The following is an 11333-nucleotide window of genomic DNA, read 5'->3' as shown; positions in this document are numbered from 1 at the left end:
TTTACATATAGCAGTGTATATATGCCAATGTTACTTGCTCAAGGTGTCCCACCCTCTCCTTCCTCCTCTGTGTTCACAAGTCCATTCTCATATCTGCATCTGCATTCCTGTCCTGCAAATTAGTCTGGACTCATTCCAAAATCCTTTCAAAAATACACATGTTCATATTTGTCCAGATCCTAAGATCTGTTCTACTTGAGCCAGTTAAACAAATGTAGAGTGAAAGGAAGCACTCAGCTTGTTGGAATAGGTTGGAATAGGAAAGCTTAAGTACCAGTCCACACTCCTTTGATGAAAAAGTCAACCATACTTTGCCTTCAGTGATAATGGGCAAAGGTGTGTGGCAGTGACAGAGGTGTGTAGATTTGTCTGGATCCTCTCATGGGTTGAGATTTTAAAAATAATCCTTCTAACAAAATTGCAATGAACTCCTTGGAGAATTCTAGGAAGCACAAACGTTGTGATAACTTCTTGTGGAAATAGCATAAATATAGTTAAACTTCTCAGGTCTTTCTGGATTGTAGACTAGCTTAAATCTCAGAAGGATTTCAACATCATTGCCTTCTCATAGTTTTCCTCAGCTTTGAGGTTTATCTAAAGAATCTGGAGACTTCTTCCAACTGATTTTCTTCTAAAAAGGCACAAAGTCGTCTTTTTACAGTAAATTCATAGGAAAATTTACTTTGTACTAACCTGGAATAAGTCCACTATTATTTGTAAAGTGCATTGGACACTAATAAAACAAAAAATTATTACTCAATAGTTTTTCTGCCGTTCAGACTCCAAACTATCCTTAAGTTTGGTGACCACTATGGCACAATCTGATGTCTTTGACACAATCTACATTTCTCCATATATTTAAAAAATTTTAGAAATGCATAATTATTCACATTTTTCTATCATATTTCATAGGGTACACTTACTTTTACTCTTTTCTCTATACCAGTGCTGTCCAGTAGAAATGTAGTGTGAAATACATATACAATTTACATTTTCTTACAGCCACATGTTTTAAAGTATAAAGAACAAATGACTAATAAAAATTTAGAAAAGAACAGATGACATAAAATTTTTATTTATAATTCATTTTATAAATAATCATTTTATAAAATTTAATTCTATTTCTATTTTTTTAAACCAATAGATCCAAAATATTACTATCTCAACATGTAATCAATATCATTATTGAGAAACTTTCCATTCTTTTTTTTTTTGCACTAAGTCTTTAAGTCTGAATATTATGTTACAGTATAGCACATCTCCATTAGTATTACCTCATTTAAAGGGCTGAACAGTCACATCTGACTAGTGGTATTTATTGGAGATTGCAGCTCTGTACTCTCAGGCTTATGTTTCCTTCTTCCTGTTTTTCCTTTTATTTTGTTGAAACTTTTCAACCAGATTCTTTATTTTTCATATCGTACTCACCCCAAATACATAACTTTGTATTTTAAGTGTGCTGTGCTAAGTCACTTCAGTCGTGTCTGACTCTTTGTGATCCCATGGATTGTATGTAGCCTGCCAGGCTCCTCTGTCCATGGAATTCTCCAGGCAAAAATACTAGAGTGGGTTGCTATGCCCTCCTTATATTTGACATGAATTGGGTACCTTCCTATCAAACCTCCTACTATTTGAATCATCAGCTATATCTTCTCAAGTGCTTGGCCTCTGTTCCTCAAATGAGCTTTGAGCCTTATTGTCCAGCAAAAAAGACGTGAGCATAAATACTTAGCTACAGTCCTTTATCAAAAGCGTGATATCCAACAGTGTTCTTGTGGTCACTACATCTGGAAGAATGGCTTGTTACACTGACTCTATCTACTCCAATAATAAATGTCAAACTACTATTTAAAACTTTTTTTTTTTAAGATTTACCATTTCCTAAGAGAAAATGTCACCAAAATAATATTATTTAAACTTATTTACAGATTTGACAGCTTCCTGGATTTAACTCTTCTGAGAGTATTGATTGAATAAATAGCCACAGGTATCAGTTCGTTTCAGTTGCTCAGTCATGTCCAAATCTTTGTGACCCCATGGACTGCAGCACGCCAGGCTTCCCTGTCCATCACCAACTCCTGGAGATTGCTCAAACTCATGTCCATCCAGTCAGTGATGCCATCCAACCATCTCATCCTCTGTCATGCCCTTCTCCTCCTGCCTTCAATTTTTCCCAGCATCAGAGTCTTTCCCAATGAGTCAGTTCTTTGCATCAGGTGGCCAAAGTATTGGAGTTTCAGCTTTAGCATCAGTCCTTCCAATGAATATTCAGGACTGATTTCCTTTAGGATTGATTGGTTTGATCTCCTTGCAGTCCAAGGGACTCTCAAGAGTCTTCTCCAACACCACAGTTTAAAAGCATCAATACTTCAGTGCTCAGCTTTCTTTATAGTCCAACTCTCACATCCATACATGACTACTGGAAAAACCATAGATTTGACTAGATGGACCTTTGTCACAAAGTAATGTCTCTGCTTTTCAATATGCTGTCTAGGATGGTCATAGGTATATATGTGTGTAAATATCACAGCCGCTTACTTGAGAGATTTTGCTTTGAGATCGTGAGTATCAACACAAATTGTCCCTAAAAGAGCCCCGATTCCTTAATATTGAGCTGCAAATGTCTTTGTTTCTGGCTAATTCAATAGCCACATAATAGCCCAAGCTATCTTCATTACCACCTGGACCACTGCACTCTTCTAACTAAATTCTCTGCATCTATCTCATTTGTTCTCATTATTCAAACTATTGTCATCATTTTAAATCACAGATCTGATTCTGTTTTAAGCATTGTTGAGATTAAAAGTCCTTAATGATTTAGCATCCAAATTTCTGTGAGTGGCAAGGAAAGCATAAAACCGGTGTCTATCTCTTTAAACTCATCTTGTCCCATTTTCTTCCTGTGCTTCTTTAACTTTCTTTAGTAAGTCTATCTCCTTGCCACTGAGAGCTAGTTTCCTATCTGTAACAACTGGCAGAATGTACAGATCTCAGCCAAAATTTCATTTCCTCAGAGAATAGCCTGTCCACTTTGATGACATTGGTGATTCATTACAGTTACAATTAGATTTAATTATGTGAGTAAGTAGCTATACAATATCTGATTTTTTTCATTAGCCTTTAAGTTCCACTTGGGAAGGAATGGTGTCTACCTTATTGCCCTTCATGTTCTGAATGCCTAATTATTAGTAGTTCATAATAAATACAACATTATTGCATAACGATAAAGAGTTTCGTATCCAAAGTCAAGAGTTCAGAGTTAGAGAGGTAATATGTTGGGAGAAGTGGCTCAATAGCTCCAGACTTCAATTCCTTAGTCTATAAAGTGGGGATAATAGTGGTACCATTTTAAATGGCGATTCTTAAGATTAAATAAGATAATTCATGTAAAGTGCTTACACAGTTACTTCCTTATAAAAAATGACTCAGTGTACCTCAATAATTTTTAGGTGATAATTTTTGCTAAACCATATACTTCCTCTGTGTTTTATTCCCTTGCACAAACGAGTAACATTTTTATACTGGGGCTTCCTATGTGTTTTATTACAGGGAAAGAATGCACTGCTGTGGCCAAAAAAATGAAATAGTTCTTTTGACAACCATAGTTTTTAATATAAATTATAAAGACATGTTTTGATTTATGCTTTTCACCTTCTTGTAAGCTTTAGTTACGTGACTGAAACATGCGTTAAGTGTTCGGCATGGGTAAGTGCAATCATTTCTGGGACACTGACAGGTCAAGTGCTGGGATTGGCCAGTCTGATATGCCATAGTCACCAAAGAGGTGCCTCCCTGTGAAACTTTTTGGTGCCCTGCCAGCCAGCCTTCCCCTGCCAACACTCAGATCTTTAATACTCCCCCTCACACCTATAGTTCCTTTATTTAAGTATGCTAAGACCAGTCTGTTCTAAAGGAGATCAGTCCTAGGTGTTCATTGGAAGGACTGATGCTAAAGCTGAAACTCCCATACTTTGGCCACCTCATGCGAAGAGTTGACTCACTGGAAAAGACTCTGATGTTGGGAGGGATTGGGGGCAGGAGGAGAAGGGGATGACAGAGGATGAGATGGTTGGATGGCATCACCGACTCGATGGACATGAGTTTGAGTGAACTCCGGGAGTTGGTGATGGACAGGGAGGCCTGGCGTGCTGCGGTTCATGGGGTCGCAAACAGTCGGACATGACTGAGCGACTGAACTGAACTCAACTAAACTGAAGACATTTTTGAGAAATGAGTCTTAGCTAAATATGTATTCATTCAGTTCAGTTCAGTTCAGTTCAGTCACTCAGTCATGTCCGACTCTCTGCGACCCCATGAATCACAGCACGCACAGGACTGGAAAAGGTCAGTTTTCATTACAATTCCAAAGAAAGGCAATGCCAAAGAATGCTCAAACTACCGCACAATTGCACTCATCTCACACGCTAGTAAAGTCATGCTCAAAATTCTCCAAGTCAGGCTTCAGCAGTATGTGAACCGTGAACTCCCAGATGTTCAAGCAGGTTGTAGAAAAGGCAGAGGCACCAGAGATCAAATTGCCAACATCCGCTGGATCATGGAGAAAGCAAGAGAGTTCCAGAAAAACATCTATTTCTGCTTCATTGACTATGCCAAAGCCTTTGACTATGTGGATCACCATAAACTGTGGAAAATTCTGAAAGAATTGGGAATACTAAACCACCTGACCTGCCTCTTGAGAAACCTGTAAGCAGGTCAGGAAGCAACAGTTCGAACTGTACATGGAACAACAGACTGGTTCCAAATAGGAAAAGGAGTACGTCAAGGCTGTATATTGCCACCTTGCTTATTTAACTTATATGCAGAGTACATCATGAGGAACGCTGGGCTGGAAGAAGCACAAGCTGGGATCAAGATTGCTGGGAGAAATATCAATAACCTCAGATATGCAGATGACACTACCCTTATGGCAGAAAGTGAAGAGGACCTCAAAAGCCTCTTGATGAAAGTGAAAGAGGAGAGTGAAAAGGTTGGTTTGAAGCTCAACATTCAGAAAACAAAGATCATGGCATCTGGTCCCATCACTTCATGGGAAATAGATGGAAAAACAGTGGAAACAGTGTCAGACTTTATTTTTTTGGGCTCCAAAATCACTGCAGATGCTGATTGCAGCCATGTATTCATTACATGTATGAAAAGTTTTCCAGTTTCCATAGTACTTAGTCAAGTGCTTAGAGGACAGCGATGGCCAGCCATTCAACAGCTATTTATTGATCACTGAAAGTGCCTGGGTAGTTATGGGTGCAATCACGAATGAGACAGACAGAACCACTGTCACAAGATGGTTGTTTTCCCACCCATGTCCATTTGGAAATGGATAGACTTCACGTTCTCTGCTTTTCCTTGTCTGTAGACACCCAAGTCTTCCCTTACAACATAGACCATTTATTTCCTCCTCTGGGATGTCTGCTCAGACACTTTAGCTTTGTGTAATCATCCCTTTTCCATATATGACTGTATTCATACCTGGGCTTCATTAGTGGCTCAGACGATAATGAATCAGCTTTCAATGTGGGAGACCTGGGTTTGATCACTGGGTTCAGAAGATCCCCTGGAGGAGGGCATGGCAACCCACACGGGTATTCTTGCCTGAAGAATCCCCTTAGACAGGAATCTGGTGGGCTACAGTGTATGGGATTGCAAAGAATTGGACAGAACTAAGCAACTAAGTTTAATGGGGTCACACAGAGTCGGACAGAACTGAAGCGACTTAGCAACAGCAGTAAGCAACTAAGTATAGCACATAGACATACCTAGATCATAACATTGACAGCACAGGAAAGTGCTCTTGAGAAATAGAGTAACCAGTTAGTTATTTGCTGTTTGACTTTGGGTACCCTAGTTATTTCAACTACTTATCCTCTTCATATGTAAAATGCATATATTAATATCTAACTCATAAACCATTGCAAGGACTAAATGAGATAACGTATGTCTAGTTTGGTTCTTGGTGCATCAGTTCAGTTCAGTTCAGTTCAGTCGCTCAGTCGTGTCCGACTCTCCGCGACCCCATGAATCACAGCACGCCAGGCCTCCCTGTCCATCACCAACTCCCGGAGTTCACTCAAACTCATGTCCACAGAGTCGGTGATGCCATCCAGCCATCTCATTCTCCGTCGTCCCCTTCTCCTCCCGCCCCCAACCTTTCCCAGCATCAGAGTCTTTTCCAGTGAGTCAACTCGTCGCATGAGGTGGCCAAAGTATTGCAGTTTCAGCTTTAGCATCAGTCCCTCCAATGAACATCCAGGATTGATCTCCTCTAGAATGGACTGGTTGGATCTCCTTGCAGTATAAGGGACTCTCAAGAGTCTTCTCCAACACCACAGTTCAAAAGCATCGATTCTTCGGCGGTCAGCCTTCTTCACAGTCCGACTCTCACATCCATACATGACCACGGGAAAAACCATTGCCTTGACTAGACGGACCTTGGTTGGCAAAGTAATGTCTCTGCTTTTTAATATACTATCAAGGTTGGTCATAACTTTCCTTCCAAGGAGCAAGCGTCTTTTAATTTCATGGCTGCAATCAGCATCTGCAGTGATTTTGGAGCCCAAAAAAACAAAGTCTGACACTGTTTCCACTGTTTTTCCATCTATTTCCCATGAAGTGATGGGACCAGATGCCATGGTGCATAGTAGGCACTAAATAAATATTAATTCTTATTTCTGTGCACATGTTTCTTCTGTTTCTCCCTCCATTGTATTAGGCAGTATGGCACTGGATAAAATCTTAGAGCTTATTTAATTGCTTGTGTGAATAAATGGAGATTAATTGCTTGACAAATACTATTATTCTGGCAATACTGCATTGTGAGAAGTAATATAGCATCATGGTTAATCAACAGTACTGGTCCCTATATTGAGATAGCTTTCCCCCAAAAAAGTGGGTCTATTACTTCGGCAAGTTATTAACTTTACAAACATACAGTTATGTCTATAAAGATGTGTAAAATGGACAGAACATGGAGTCCATTTTCAGGACTATTATGAGAATCCAAGATAGCGTATAGAAAGCACTTAGTATAATACCTGTATAATGTGAAGTGTTTCAAAATAATCGGTAGAGCTGATTTCTATTTTTAATGTTAGAAAGATAAATATATCAAAGTCTCAAGATGGCAGGAAAATAGGATTTTGCATATGTCCTTTAATGTCTCATATACCTAATTCCTCGGAGAAGGCAATGGCAACCCATTCCAGTACTCTTGCCTGGAAAATCCCATGGACGGAGGAGCCTGGTGGGCTGCAGTCCATGGGGTCGCTAAGAGTCGGACACGACTAAGCGACTTCACTTTCACTTTTCATTTTCATGCATTGGAGAAGGAAATGACAACCCAGTATTCTTGCCTGGAGAATCCCAGGGATGGGGGAACCTGGTGGGCTGCCATCTATGGGGTCGCACAGAGTCGGACATGACTGAAATGACTTAGCAGCAGCAACAGCATATTTTATTCCTATGTAAATTAAGATTTCCATATGGGAATTTTCCATATGGGAATTGATCATGATTAAAGATATTAATCAATTATCTTTATGTGAGTGAGTGAAAGTCACTCAGTTGTGTGCGACTCTTTGTAACACTATACCCACCCCCCCAGGCTCCTCTGTCTATGAAATTTTCTAGGCAAGAACACTGGAGTAGTTTGCCATTCCCTTCTCCAGGGGATCTTCCTGACTCAGGGATCGAAGCCAGGTCTCCTGCACTGCAGGCAGATTCTTCACCATATGAGCTACCAGGGAAGTGCCCCTCCCAGTATTTTATAAATAATATGTATTAATCCCTTTATATGTAACTGGCATTGTATTAAATTCTTTTAATGCATTGTCTCATAATAACTCAATAATAGATGTACTAATGTTGTCTTCGGGCTTCTCTGATGGCTCAGTGGTGAAGAATCTGTCTGCTAATGCAGGAGACGTGGGTTCTATCTCTGGGTTGGGAAGATCCCCTGGAGAAGAAACTGGCAATCCACTCCAGTATTCTTGACTGGGAAATCCCATGTACAGAGGAGCATGGAGGGCTGCAGCCCCCCAAAATATTCAGACACAATGTAGTGACTGAACAACAACAAATATTATTTCCATTTCACAGATAGCAAAATGTGATTAAAGTGATTCATTAATTTGTCTGTGGATATAAAGATAATAATAGAGCTAGGAACCAAACCTAAACAATGTGACTTCAGGGCCTACGTTTAAGTACTGGGCTTTACAAATATGCTTCATGTATTAATACATCTTTGGTATCCATGACAGCAGATGATGTAGGCAGGAAAGAATGTCACTATTTTGTAGAAAAGGAAATTGCTGGAGTCGGTGATTAAATGTGGCTAATCAGTTGTGGAGTTGGCTCTAGAACTTTCAATATCTAATGCTAACATGAGTATTTGTTGTTGTTGCTTAGTTGCTAAGTCATGTCAAACTCTTTTGCGACCCCATGGACTGTAGCCTGCCAGACTCCTCTGTCCATGGGATTTCCAAGACAAGAATGCTGGAGTGAGTTGCCATTTCCTTCTCCTTCCTGACCCAGGGATCGAAACTTCATCTCTAGCATTGCAGGTGGATTCTTTACTGCTTAGCCACTGGGAAGCCCAACATGAGCATTATCAATAACCATTCCTTGTTACCTCTCAATCAATAAAAAGAAAGGTAATTACGGCTCTGAAAGCACTTTGAATAGAAATAGTACAGAAATGAGAATGATTTTTGTTATGATGATCTTTATAACTACTGATATTATCCTTGATGTCCTTTAAAGGAAGGACTAACAGAACTAGTTCATTCCACTGAGCCAAATGTATCCATATAACGTCACATTGGCGTGCAGGACGTAATATTTGGAATCAACACTGAAGGGACTGGATCTGGAAGATGTGGAAAAAACTGTGACATGTTCAGCCTCATTTAGGCAATCTCAGGTATAAAGATGAAGGAAAGGCCTTTTCTTACAAAGAATAGTGACTTCCCCAAATTTCTGACTCAACTAAATGTGGAAAGGTGGATTGTTATATTGAGGGTTGGGTAATTCTCCAGTGTTGCAAGACAGGGCTTCATGGAGATGAATTACATTGGGTAGGGTCAAGTGATTGCTACCTGAAAGTGTGACTATGGAAAAACTATCACAACACACCTATCAACACATTGGCAGATAAACACCAACCAGGCTGCCAGATCTGGCTTTGTTCTATGCCAGCCTAATTTTGACTCAGAACCTGGGTAGCCTGTTTCACTTAGTCACGCACACTCCTGCTCTGTCTGGACATTACCCGTCTTATACCCTGTCCTCGTTTCTGGTTCAGCCACTCCCTTTCTGTTCTCTGGTGATTTTGCTTTAGTCTTCCTGTTTAATTTTAAATTTTATTTAAATAAATAAACAAATGCTGTGTCCTCATTGCTGCATGCGCTTTTCTTTAGTTGCAGGGAGTGGGGGCTACTCTCTGGTTGTGATGTGTGGGCTTCTCATTGTGGTGGCTTCTCTTGTTGCAGAGCATGAACCCTCCAGAGCACAGGCTCAATAGTTGTGGTGATGGGTTTAGTTGCTCCATAGCATCTGGGATCCTCCCTGATCAGGGATTGAACCCATGTCTCCTGCACTGGCAGACAGATTCTTTACCATTGAGCACCAGGGAAGCCCCTGTTTACTTTATAAACTTTTCTCTTAAGTAAAAATGTGTATTAAATTCTACTCTTACCCACTGTACAAAGCCTCGGAAATTCTCTAACAAGCAGGACCTTCCCTGACCAGGACAATCTATATTGGATTTCCTCATCTACATCTTTAGGGGAACAATATCAGGAAATACCAAGAGCTAGACTTTGGATTTCAATAATTCTGCACTCAAGATCCAGATTTGATTGTTATTCTCAAATATTTACCTGAGTTAGTATTTAAGTCTTCTGAGCATCAATGGTCTTGCTTAAAATAAGATAAGCATAGTACCGTATCACAGAGACAGGGACAGAAATAGACATCTTTGGCTATGCCTTTGATAAATGCCAAATAAACTAACAAGTATTAAATAAATATTGTGTGTGTGTGTGTGTGAAAGTTTCTCAGTCATATCCAACTCTTTGCAGCCCCATGGACTGTGCAGTCCATGCAATTTTCCAGGCCAGAATACTGGAGTAGGTAGCCATTCTCTTCTTCAGGGGATCTTCCTAACCCAGGGATCAAACCCAGGGCTCCTGCATTGCAGGAAGATTCTTTATTATCTGAGCCACCAAGGAACACACAAGAGGTGCAGGGTAAATTTTTTATATTAATAACTGGTAAGGATTACAAAGTCATGATGTCACCAAGGAGACTCTGACACCCCAAGTCCTGTGCACAGAAGCCTTATAATGGAATTGAAAAATGGTCCCATATTAAAATGTTCTCCCCTCTGGAAGTTGCTGGTTCAGATTCCTGAACATGTAATTCAAACCAAAAATATTAAATTTATATGATTGATGAGAATGGTGGTGATGTACCTTGAGGCTCCTACTGAAAATAAATTATAAATTAAGATAGAATATTTGTAAGATGTAGGAATAAACACAAGAAAATCCTACATGATTAAGAGATGTAATGTTGTGTACACACTGCTATAATTAAAATGGATAACCAACAAGGACCTATTGTACAGCACAGGGAGCTCTGGTCAATGTTATGTGGTAGCCTGGTTGGGAGGGGTGTCTGGGGGAGAAGGGATACATGTATATATGTGGCTGAGTCCCTTTGTTCTTCACCTGAAGTTGTCACAACATTGTTAATTGGTTATACTCCAATGCAAAATAAACAGATTTTTAAAAATGGTGTAGGGAAGGTGATCAAGATAGCAGAGTAGGGAGAACTAAGCTCCCCTCCTCCCATGAGCACATCAAAATTACAACTATTTACAAAGCGACGATCGATGAGAACGACCTGAGGACCACCAGAAAATATTTTCCACAGTTAAAGATCTAAAAAAACGAACAACAAGACAGGAAGGAGGAGTGAAGATGTGATATAATAAAAACCCACACCCCTGGGTCGGTGACCCACTTAAAAACACACTTAAAAACATATTAAGAGGGTAAATCTTAGGTTAAGTGTCCTTACCACAATAAGAGACCATGGTATCACACTAAGAGAGTGAGTCACTAGCAGATCTGCATAACAAGAACTATTCAACTCAGTTCATCGTGAGATGAAAAATAAGACAGAGAAAAATAATGAAATAAGAAACAGGATTTCTTGAGCATCTATCCAAAGAAAAAAATAATGATAATGGTAATAATAATTAATAATAATAGTAGTAGTTTGTCATTGCTGATAGCAAATGACCACAAACTTAG

The sequence above is a fragment of the Moschus berezovskii genome, chromosome 12 (genome assembly GCF_049115385.1).
Source record: "Moschus berezovskii isolate FMDL1 chromosome 12, NW_MosBer_1.0, whole genome shotgun sequence".
Taxonomy (NCBI): Eukaryota; Metazoa; Chordata; class Mammalia; order Artiodactyla; family Moschidae; genus Moschus; species Moschus berezovskii.
This window is presented reverse-complemented; position numbering follows the sequence as displayed.